Below are 12,298 nucleotides of genomic sequence, written 5' to 3' on the forward strand. Positions count from 1 at the left end.
ATCGAAATGAAGATTGAAAATAAAGGTATATGTTATATAACAAAGTGGTTTTTATGTAATAATATGTTTTTTTTTATTATTTTAAAACAATTGTTTTATAAGTGCCCTTTTGAGTGGTAAGTTTTTTTTTATACATCGATTTAAGGTATACAAAAAGTTGTGATCCCTGCCTCGCCCTCATATGAATCAAGTTTGTTTAATGTTTTCTAAGTCTATGCTTTTGATTTCAGCTGCAACTTTTTGCAACTTTCTTTGTTATTCATGTTATTCTACCAGGTATGCGATTTTTTGTGTGTTATTTTTTATAATTTTTTTTTTATCTACGTGTATGTATATTCTATTGTTGCATATTTTATTGTTTTTTTTTTCATCATACATATATATAAATATTTAAGCTTTGGTTTTCATTTTATCATTTTCTCACTTTTATCAAATGTTTATTTTAAACGTACTTTTATTTAAGCACATCATATGGGTGTAAACTTTCAGGCCTATATAAAATATTACATTTTTGAATTTTCTTGTTTAGAAGATGTGTAAACTAATATCATTTTTCACTGAAGCAAATTTAATAAAGCTTCAGTATCTACTTATTAGAAGCTTCGTAAACAAAAAACTTGATATAAACTTTTTACCCTGCTATGATAACATTTTAAATGTAAAATAGTTATCCTGAGCAAATAAAGGTCTCAGAATCTGATGTTGAAGTTGAGATTAAAAAAATTATTGGACCACATTGCGTCACAAATGTAATTAATGGAATGGAGTCCTCGAATTACCTATTATCGATCGAATATCTGGCTTTGATGGCAATTCTGAATTTTCTCGAATTCGAATTTTTTGTATTCGGTAACTCTATTTTCGGATTTTTAATCCGTATTTCGAAAAGTGAATCCGAATTAAGAAAATGTGCAACTATGTAATTCGAATTTAATTGTCATAAATATTCGAGTTTCGTATAAAATATTCGTTGTAAGTATTTTAATAAGTTTTATTGTTATAGTATAATATACTATAGATAAGTTAAAAAAAAATATTATTTTTAATAGGGACTCAGTTAGCAAAAGTCAGCACACTAAACAAAGCCAATTTGAAATAATGGTGGAGTTTATGGAAACACATCCAAACTTGGGCAAAGGCTACGTAAAATGTGCCGACGCTAAACAAACAAGTAAACGTTTGTGGGAGCGGTTGAGTGAAAAATTAAATGGAGATGGACCACCCATACGGGACATGCTTTCGTGGAAAAAGGTAAATTTCTGTGTGAACAAAATTATTTTGCTATTATACGTTACCTGTGTTTTGATTTCTATTTCTTTTGCATTTAAGGTTTGGGCGGATTATAAAACCCACATTAAGGCTAAAGCTCGCAAAAATAAGTTGCATATGTCGGGGACAGGTGGTGGGCCTGCACATGTTCATTCCTTCAATGCAGTTGAATTACAGTGGTACTCCAATATAACGAATGATATAATGTTGGGACCGTTCGTTAAACTGAAATATTCGTTATATCGGAAACGAAAACTAAATTAATATTGGTACATATATGTTTAAAAATAACTATTTATTCATGAATTCATAAGCATTGGTTGAAATAAATACATATACAATGGAAAATGCATACAATAAAATTAATAAAAGTTGAATTTTATAACAAAAATATGAGCATTATTCAACTGAAAAGAAATTTGTTATGCTCATTTGCTTTTGTGGGCGAGAAATTTTGAGATCCTGTACCTTTTGATGTAGGCTTTTCAATAAAAATATTTTTTCCTGTTCCACGTTGTTTTCTTCAGACCATTTGATACACTTCTCAAAACAGTCGGCACAGCTACAACTGCAGCGGTATCACCTTCCTCCTCTTCCGAAATTTCTATAGCTAGTTCATTTTCAGCACTCGGGTTCTCTTCTACAAGTACATTGTCTACACTGTTCCATGCTTCCAAATCATCTGTGTTGAATTTTGATATTCGCCTTTCTTTAACGATTGTCGTCTCAATGTGCCAGCATGTGTACCTTTAACACTTCCGGCAATTTTTTAAAATTGTGCAAACACTCGATTTTGGAATACCATGTTTCAAAAAGATTTCTTTCAGGGTTTTCCCCTTTTTATTTTCCCCTTTTTATTTTCGTCAATTATTTTTAATTTGTCACCCAAGCAAAGCCGCGTTTCCGAATTGAAGGCATTTTTAAATAATTTATGCGATATCCTCACTTTACCACTTTGAACTCACAACTGATATTTCGCGCAATGAAGCGTGCATAAAAAAATAAATAGAATTCTTTAAAGAAAATAGCTCAATAATAACAAGAACTAACGGGTATTTAACTGCCTGCATTGTTTATTGTTGTAATACAACCAAAACCAAATACAAACGCCATACATTCGTAATATCGAGTTCATCCAATTTCCAGCTTTCGTTATATAAAGTTATCAATGTATTGAAAAACAGCTTTCGTTATATTGAACATTCGTTATATCGGCGTTTGTTATACTGGAGCACCACTGTAATAGCATTTGATTTACTGCAGATAAATCAAGCAGTAGATGGGATGGTAGATGCTCGGTGCGGGAACAAGTGAAGTCACACAAAGCTACCAATGTGAAACCATGGATCCAAGCACTCAGAACGACATAAGTGATTTACAAAATTTAGAAGAACTACCACCTTTAACACCATCTTCTCGCCCCCAAACGTCACCAAAATGTTTCACAATGATTGTACTAAGACTTTAAAAGACGTGAATTATAATTTAGAATCTTTAGTTAAATTTAATAAGAAACTTGTTGAACAAAATGAAGAAAAAATAGAACTAGAAAGACAAAAACTAAAGTTTGCAAAGTAAAGCATGAGTACAAAATTAAAATCGACAGGGAGAGGAACAATATAAGAATTGCAAAACTTAAAATCAAGCAACAAATGTTAAATGTTAATACCCGTTAACTTTACTTGTTGAAATGAATGAATATTTGAAGGAAATGAAATAAATGGATTACTTTTTAGTTACTTTATTTAAATTACGAACGCAAGCTTATTTTAATTCGGTCTCGTATTCTTTGCGCAATTCGTGAAAACTCGTTTTGATCACCGTTGGGTAAAGCAAAATTAGATCGTTCTTCATTAGTTTCAATTACTGTTGGTGCTTCAACGTTGTATATGAGGCAAATATTATGCAGGGCACAACAAACAAATTTTTTTGGTGCATAGGGAAGCTCTCTTCCAGCAAGCAGGCATCGAAAACGACTTTTTAAAATTCCAAATACACGCTCGATTATTGATCTTGCTTTTGTAAATTTTTCATTGTACAAACTTTCAAGTGAATTTTCTTCTGCATTGCGGTAAGGCGTAAGGAGCCATGGCTCTAATGGATATCCAGAATCACCTTAAATAGGATAGATAATGAATAATTAGTAAGCCTTAGACTATATATAAATACAAATACAAGCGGTTCGAATAAAATCACCGACCAATTAACCATGAAGATTTATCTCCATTTTGGTAGTTGGATAGCATGTATTGTCGTTCGTTTGAAAGGCTCCATACGTGGGCATCATGCGCTGTTCCACCATAAACTCCATTTACAGCTCTTATATACATGTTATGGTCACAAATCTAATTATAAAGTATAAGTATAAGTCTAAATAAAACGTCGTAATATAAACTTACCACCATAGCATTGACGCTATGATTTAGCTTTCGATTAAAAAAGAGATGCTCATCTTTTACTGGTCTATCCATCTGGATGCGAGTTCCATCAACAGCACCTATTATTCCTGGTAATCCAAATTTTGAATAAAAATAATTTTTAGCTTCACGCTTTCCTTGTGAGTTCATTTAAAATTTTATGTGTTTCGGACACTGGCTAAATGAGCATCTGACCCCCCTCTTAATATAATAACATCTACACCCCACAATACACACCTTACTCAACACATCATCTTCTCACCGCATACACACCATACTCAACTCATCATCTTCTCATCGCACACACACCAACTCCACACATCATCCTCTCATCGCACACACACCAACTCCACACGTCATCATTTCATCCCACACACACCAACGCATCACGAATTCAACACACATGAGGACACCGCACAAAAAATAACAAAAGGGACCGACGGACTAGGCACCAGGCTCCTTCGATTACGATCCGTGCGCTTGTAACCATCCGCCAACCGATTATCCCGCAGTTTTTAATTCGTTTTGACAAAAGGTCGTCGCTAAACTATTGGTAAGTGCCGCGAGTTGTGATAAAAAACCTCTCATTTTATACATGGTGGTAAGTGCCGCGAGTTTTTATAAAAAAAACCTCTCAAAATAACCATGGTCCTTCGAAGCCGTACCGGACGGCAGTAGTGGTAACAGTGAAAACTAAAATAAAAATTAATAAAAAAAAGTAATATTAATCATAAAAATCGGTCACGGGAACGCGGTAACAAAAAAAAAAAACATAAGTGTTAGTGAAAAACCCGGAGTTACAAAATTTACAAAATAAGTGAAAAAAAAAAAAACCCGGAGTACAAGTGGTGAACCAAAAAAGTGGAAAATAACTGAGTTTAAAACTGTTTAAACAAATATGTGAAAAACCTGTTAAAACAAAAAAAAAAATAAAAAAGTGAAAAAGCCGTTGAAAAAAAAAAAAAAGAGTGCAAAAAATTTTGTGGAAAGACAACGGTAGTGAGGTGACACATTTTAAAACGGTTACTAAATAAACCGTTAGTGGATACATAAAATTGCGCAAAATAACGTTGGTGACGTGGTTTAAATAAAAGCCAACATATTGAAAAAAAAAAAATTTTTTCATATCTACATATGTATGTATGTACAAATGTGCATGCTGGATAAAACCTTAAACAAAGTGTGGTGACAAAGTGCAGTGTTAATATTGATATACACATACAATACATATACGAGTATGTACATACTTATATATGTAATGTGACAGTGAATTGAAACGACCCACAAGCGGAAAAGAAAAAAGAAAATATTAATAACTAAAAAGAGGGGTAACAAAAAGTGAGGTGATGTGAGAAAGAGCAGAGTAAAAGAAAAAATTAACACCTGCTATATACATACATACATACATACACATAATCAGTGATAGTGCAGTGACATATAACCTACAAACAAAAGGAAAAAAAAGGAATACAAAATACAGGTTACAACACCAGCAACAATAAGAAGGAACAACGGGGAAGCAATAGGACAGGAGAACTGTAGAAGCAAGCGAAGCACAAGCACTGGCACACATACAGGCACACGCACACCACCCACACATTAGATACACACGTAAACTCACAACATCCCCAAAAGCCCCTGGCGGAAAGCGAAGTGAGTTGTATCGTTTCATTTAAATTTTTATATTATATGTATACATATATGTATGTTCTGATATCAGAATATTAAAATTGCGGTCAGACCAAAATTACGGTCGGAAAAGTATTAAAAACCGTTTCCAGACTGTTTTCGGTTTTCGGTTTATTTTACGGTAAAAACTGAAAAGCCGCTAACAAAGGAGTTTGGTACAATCACAAAAAAAAAAAAAAAAACAAGAGTATATGCGCAAATAAATTGTATATCATACATACATACATACATATATGTTACATATACGTCTATAACATATAAAGAGCATAACTTGCTCTTCGCTAAATAAAACCATATACAAATCAACACTTTTCAAATATACATATGTACATTCAGATCTAATATTAAAATATTATCAAACTCTCTTTTCGCGGCTTCTTATCTCTGCAAACATATGTATATACATACACTTGTATATGCGACGCGATTGCTTAAATATATACATATATATACATAAAACCTAGTGTATATGAGAAAATTACCTGCGGTGGGTTAATTCTCTTTTCGTGGTTTTCTTCGTAAGAACATAAATATATACATATATATATATACATGCTTATATATATTATATGCACATACGGGCGCCTATAAATATATTCGATATACTGGAAGAAATACCCAATCGACATTGGGTACAAATTAGAACAATAATTATATAAAGGGTGATTTTTTAAGAGCTTGATAACTTTTTTTAAAAAAAAAACGCATAAAATTTGCAAAATCTCATCGGTTCTTTATTTGAAACGTTAGATTGGTTCATGACATTTACTTTTTGAAGATAATTTCATTTAAATGTTGACCGCGGCTGCGTCTTAGGTGGTCCATTCGGAAAGTCCAATTTTGGGCAACCTTTTCGAGCATTTCGGCCGGAATAGCCCGAATTTCTTCGGAAATGTTGTCTTCCAAAGCTGGAATAGTTGCTGGCTTATTTCTGTAGACTTTAGACTTGACGTAGCCCCACAAAAAATAGTCTAAAGGCGTTAAATCGCATGATCTTGGTGGCCAACTTACGGGTCCATTTCTTGAGATGAATTGTTGTCCGAAGTTTTCCCTCAAAATGGCCATAGAATCGCGAGCTGTGTGGCATGTAGCGCCATCTTGTTGAAACCACATGTCAACCAAGTTCAGTTCTTCCATTTTTGGCAACAAAAAGTTTGTTAGCATCGAACGATAGCGATCGCCATTCACCGTAACGTTGCGTCCAACAGCATCTTTGAAAAAATACGGTCCAATGATTCCACCAGCGTACAAACCACACCAAACAGTGCATTTTTCGGGATGCATGGGCAGTTCTTGAACGGCTTCTGGTTGCTCTTCACCCCAAATGCGGCAATTTTGCTTATTTACGTAGCCATTCAACCAGAAATGAGCCTCATCGCTGAACAAAACACGCGCGCGAAACACATTTCGAACCGAACACTGATTTTGGTAATCAAATTCAATGATTTGCAAGCGTTGCTCGTTAGTAAGTCTATTCATGATGAAATGTCAAAGCATACTGAGCATCTTTCTCTTTGACACCATGTCTGAAATCCCACGTGATCTGTCAAATACTAATGCATGAAAATCCTAACCTCAAAAAAATCACCCGTTATATATAAAAAAAAAAAAATTTTTTTTAATCTAAAATTTGTACAAAGTGTATTGTCACGTATGTATATACGCTAAATTGCTTCAAAGTCCACATTGGCGTATGCTCCGCGATACCCCTTGGATTTTGGCTAACAAAACCAAGCAGGATTGCGTATAAAATATATTCAAAGTCCACATTGGCATATTCCCGCAATACCCCTTGATTTTTGAGCAACAAAAACAAGCAGGATTGTGTAAAACACTAAAGCGTAATACATATGTACATACATGCATATGTACAAAGTGCAGTGATCTCTAATACGCACTCTAATCTAATATGCGCTCATTAGCACATAATAAATAAAATATCCACCTATAGGTATACCCTATAGGAAATTTGGACATCAAATATATATAAAAGAAATATACACAGAAAATCAAAATACATAAAATATTTCCGGTCGCTAATAAATAATTAAATCAAATTTAAGCGATTAATTATTTATTTCAGTTAAAAACTCTTATTAACGTAAAAGAGTCCGCGATTACACATATTATCAAATACCTAAAGCGTTATTTATATCAATTTCGTTCAAAACTCTTATTTACTTAAAAGAGTTCTCGTCTGATCATATATATAAATACATATATATACGAAAATATTTTTAAAATCTCGGTTTATCAAAAAGCCATTGGTTTTATTTCCGTGTTTGAAACTCTTACATACAAAAGAGTCTTCAATTCAAAATCTGATATACGAAACTTTTTCTAATTAGCTACAAGTCTAGTTTTTACTAAGACGTTTTGATTTATTATATACATTTTTTAAATGAGCTCAGACTCTAAGGACTCTAAACCAAGTCAGTTACTAAAAGTCCCAAAGATGATTTCTGACGAAAAAAGTCCATGTACACCTGCAGAAGCTACACGCTCGAAGCAAGGTGCTACGAAACAAAAAAGGGGGAAAGACATATCATACTCTAAATTCATTTCTGAGAGTGACTGTCTAATAAAATATTGCAATCGATTTGCTTCTTCGCCGATTCAAGAAAATTCTGAATCTGCGCTAGAAATAAAAGGCCAAACAATTGAAAATTTTTGGACACGTCTCCAGGCTGCATATGACGCAATTGTAGATACTGACGATTCAGATCTACCAGAAAACTTTAAATCTTCTGCTTATGCTAAATTTGAAAACTGCTTAGACCAGTATGAAGACATAAAAATTATGATCGCAGATCAGCTAAAATTAATTAAAGCAGTTGCACCTACTCCACCTCCGAGAGTAGAGCTGCCACACATTCAAAATCAAGAGGCAAGTTCGGGTATCCACCTCAAGGAGCCCGCATGTGATACTGAAATTTTCCATGGGGGTTATGAACAATGGCCGTCCTTCCTGGACATGTTCACAGCCGTTTACATAAACCACCCAAAATTATCTAATGCACAAAAACTGTATCACCTCCGATACAAAACGAAAGGTCAAGCTGGCGTCATAGTAAAACAGTTCGCATTAAATGACGATAATTTTAATATGGCTTGGGAAGCTTTAAAATCAAGATACGAGAATGAACGAATATTGGTCGATAAGCAGATAACAATTCTGATGAACTTGCCAAAAATTCAAAAGGAAACCAGTGAAGAATTTATCAAACTTCAATCCACTGTTTCCAATTGTTTGTCGATTTTATCGACCCAAAACATTCCCACAGACAACTGGGACCCTATACTGGTGAATATATGCACAGCAGCATTACCAGAAAAATCTTTACTATTGTGGGAGCAATCGCTTTCATCACGTAAAAAGTGCCCAACGTGGCAACAAATGAGAGATTTTCTCACTACCCGGTACGAAATCGCAGAAAGGGTAGACAAAAAAATAAATACAAGTAAACCAAAAGGTATGCAGCAAGACTTCAATAGAAGCTTCCACAAGCCCCAAGCCAATAGCCACAATAATTCAAATAGAAACCTTTTTAAAAATCAATCGTTCTCTTCCGAACAATATAAACAAACGTCATGCGAACTGTGCAGAGGAGGTCACAAATTAAAATTATGCGAAAAGATCAAAAAAATGAATGTTAGCGATCGAAACAATTTCGTAAGATCGAAAAAATTATGTACCAACTGTATGTCACATGCGCATACGCTTAAAGATTGCGAAAGCAAATTTAATTGCGTTTACTGCCATAAAAGACATCATTCAATGTTACATATAACAAATTTTTCCAGCTCACCCCCAAACAATGCAAACGTTAAACGAGCAACAGGATTAGTTGCCACAGCAAATTCTGAAATCTGCCAAGAAGCACCATGCTGCTCAAAGGCATTAAAAACCCAATCGCTACACAGCGAAAATCACAGTAGGGTACTTTTACCCACAGCAGTTGTCTCCATCGAGCACCGAGGAGAACTGTTTAAACTCAGAGCCTTAATAGACCAAGGATCACAACGATCCTTTATAGCGTCTAGGGCACAAAACAGGCTACAGTTACCAACAAAACTGGCCAACTTTGAAATCACGGGAATGGGCGGAAGAGTTGTTCAAAACTCAAATAAAATCTGCCCCATTACCCTCTTTTCCCCCAAAGCGGATAAGCGCATACAAGCAGAAGCTATTGTCTTACCGCAATTAACCAATATGTTACCCAGCTATCACATAAATAGCAAACATTGGCAAAAGGTTTCACACCTAAAGCTAGCAGACCCCAACTGCAACACCCCCGCTCAAATAGATCTACTATTAGGCAGCGATCTAATACCACAAATTATTCTTGAAGGTATTGAAAAAATTACCGAAACACTTCTGGCGCAAAATACCATTTTCGGATGGGTCCTAAGCGGACTAGTTGCGGAACCAGTTACAACATTAACAACTCAAGTTGAGGAAGTCTCAAATGAATACTTCAATTCACAATTGAGAAAATTTTGGGAACTAGAAGAACTCCCCCCCATATCAGTCACAACCCCTGAAGATCAGTATTGTGAGGATTTTTACAAAGCCACAACTACTAGATCAGAAAATGGTCGGTACGTCGTACGACTACCACTTAAGCAACAATTTCCTAACACACTCGCCTTAGGTCACTCGCGCACCTCTGCAATACAGCAGTTTCTAAGTATGGAAAGAAACCTACTTAAAAAGGGCGAACTCAAATCTGAATATGATGGTGTGTTAGAAGAATACCTCCATTTAGATCATATGGAGGAAGTAAACCCAGGGGAGAAAATCGTCAACGGCAAATACTACTCCTTTTACTTGCCACATCATGCAGTAGTAAAGCCAGATAAAAAAACAACTAAAGTAAGAGTTGTTTTCAACGTCTCAAGATCCACTAGCTCGGGGAATTCCCTAAACGATATCCTGTTTACGGGACCCACACTCCAACCAGATTTAATGCTTCTGATATTAAACTGGCGTATATTCAAATACGTATTCAATGGGGACGTTGAAAAAATGTATCGGCAAATAGGCGTACATAAAGACGACCAAGATTTTCAACGTATTATGTTCCGAAGATCCCCCACCAGTCCTTTACGCGACTTCAAATTAAAAACAGTTACATTTGGCGTTAACTGTGCACCATATTTAGCCATTCGAACTCTCCACGAATTGGCAGACAACGTAAGTCAGAGTTTCCTCTGGCAACTGAAGTGTTGAAAACTCAAACGTATGTAGACGATATTTTGTCAGGAAGTCATACTCTTCCAAAAGCATACGAAGCCTTATCACAAGTAATCCAAGCCCTCACATCCGCAGGGTTTCCATTAAAAAAGATTACAGCGAATCACCCAAGTATATTAAAAAATATACCAAAAGAAAATTTGTTGGACACTAATTTCCTTATTTTCGAAAAGGAAAGTACCACAAAAACACTAGGCATCCAATGGAATGCGATGTCGGACCAGTTTTCATACACGACAGAGTCCATATCCGCATTATCAGCCATAACGAAAAGACAGATTTTATCCTCGGTGGCAAAACTTTTCGACCCCGCAGGATGGCTTTCGCCAATTATGATCCAAGCGAAAATCTTAATACAAGAATTATGGCTAGATGGAACCGACTGGGACGAACAAGTGAAACCGCTTCGCTTAGAAAAATGGTCCCAGTTCGCAAAAAATCTGAATGACATTTCTCAGATACTAATTCCACGATGGGTAAACTACTCCCCCGAACACAAAGTCGAATTACATGGCTTTTGTGACGCCTCAGAAAAGGCATACTGCGCTACTATCTATGTGCGCACGCAAAGTAATACCACGACCACAAGCCACTTATTAGTAGCAAAAGCAAAGGTGGCACCTTTAAAAACTGTAAGTCTACCACGACTTGAGTTATGTGGCGCACTACTACTTTCAAAATTAGTAGCCGTGGTGCAAATGCATTTAAATATGACAAAATGCAAACTATATATGTGGTCCGATTCAGAAATTGTACTAGCCTGGTTGGAAAAACCACCACATGCATGGAAGACGTATATTTCTAACCGAACGTCTCAAATTCTTGACCTAGTGGGATCAGCCACTTGGCGTCACGTAGCCAGTGCTGACAATCCTGCCGATCTAGGCACAAGAGGGTGCAAGCCACTGCACCTTGCCACTACCACCCTCTGGTGGAATGGCCCCCGATGGTTGATAGAATCTCCTGATTCTTGGCCACAATCCCCCATGCGCAACATTATCGCCCCAGAAGGTCGAAAAATCGCCTCCTTTCATACATTATTGGATGATGCCGACATCCTTGAACGATTTTCATCGTTTCCAAGAGCTCTCAGAGTAGTTGCTTATATGTTCAAATTTATAGAGCAACTCAAAAGCAAAATCAAGGGATCACAAAATTCCCCATGCAACACAGTGTCGCACCTAGAGTTACAAAAGGCAAAGGTCGCACTAATTGCATACACACAAGCGCGCTACTTCAGCCGCGATATATCAGCACTAAGAGAATCGAAGCCGATTGATAAAAAGAGTTCACTCTTAGTTCTCAACCCATTTCTGGACACGAAAGGTCTGCTTCGTGCCAATGGTCGGCTCGCTAATTCGAGCCTAACATACATACAATGAACGCCACCCCATAATAATTCCAGAGAGGTCACCATTTGCCACATTATTCCTCCACTACATCCACACCTTAATGCTACACGCCGAACATCGTCTCATGCAACAGATGGTACGCCAGGAGTATTATATCCCCCGTCTTAAGCCGCAAATTAAGAAGTGCATCTTCACGTGCAAGATTTGCACTATGCACAAGCAGAAGATGCGAACGCAGATTATGGCAGCACTTCCACCGGAACGCTGCAATTTCGCTCTGCCTTTCACCACAACAGGTGTTGATTTTGCTGGGC

At 36.1% G+C, this 12,298-nt stretch overlaps 1 protein-coding gene and 1 long non-coding RNA gene across 9 annotated transcripts in view; one reads left to right on the forward strand and one right to left on the reverse strand.

Annotated features, from left to right (window-relative positions):
* The first annotated feature begins 237 nt into the window (after positions 1 to 237).
* LOC125775635 (uncharacterized) lies at positions 238 to 2,266 on the forward strand. The gene is made up of 3 exons (XR_007421213.1): positions 238 to 972; positions 1,050 to 1,251; positions 1,330 to 2,266. It is a non-coding gene; the product is annotated as an uncharacterized LOC125775635 (long non-coding RNA).
* Positions 2,267 to 2,994: 728 nt separating this feature from the next.
* Positions 2,995 to 12,298, reverse strand: part of LOC105225932 (lysosomal thioesterase PPT2 homolog) — a 183,209-nt gene continuing 173,905 nt past the window's right edge. For 5 of the 8 annotated variants that reach the window (XR_007421186.1, XR_007421185.1, XR_007421190.1 and 2 more), the window contains 3 exons: positions 3,669 to 3,775; positions 3,470 to 3,614; positions 2,995 to 3,384 (listed from right to left, as the gene is read on the reverse strand). The gene's annotated coding sequence lies outside the window, so the exon portion shown is untranslated. Of the gene's footprint in view, positions 3,385 to 3,444; positions 3,615 to 3,668; positions 3,776 to 12,298 lie in introns of all 8 variants that reach the window. The other 3 variants (XR_007421188.1, XR_007421191.1, XR_007421187.1) reach the window with 2 other exon arrangements.

The sequence above is a fragment of the Bactrocera dorsalis genome, chromosome 1 (genome assembly GCF_023373825.1).
Source record: "Bactrocera dorsalis isolate Fly_Bdor chromosome 1, ASM2337382v1, whole genome shotgun sequence".
NCBI classification, from domain to species: Eukaryota; Metazoa; Arthropoda; class Insecta; order Diptera; family Tephritidae; genus Bactrocera; species Bactrocera dorsalis.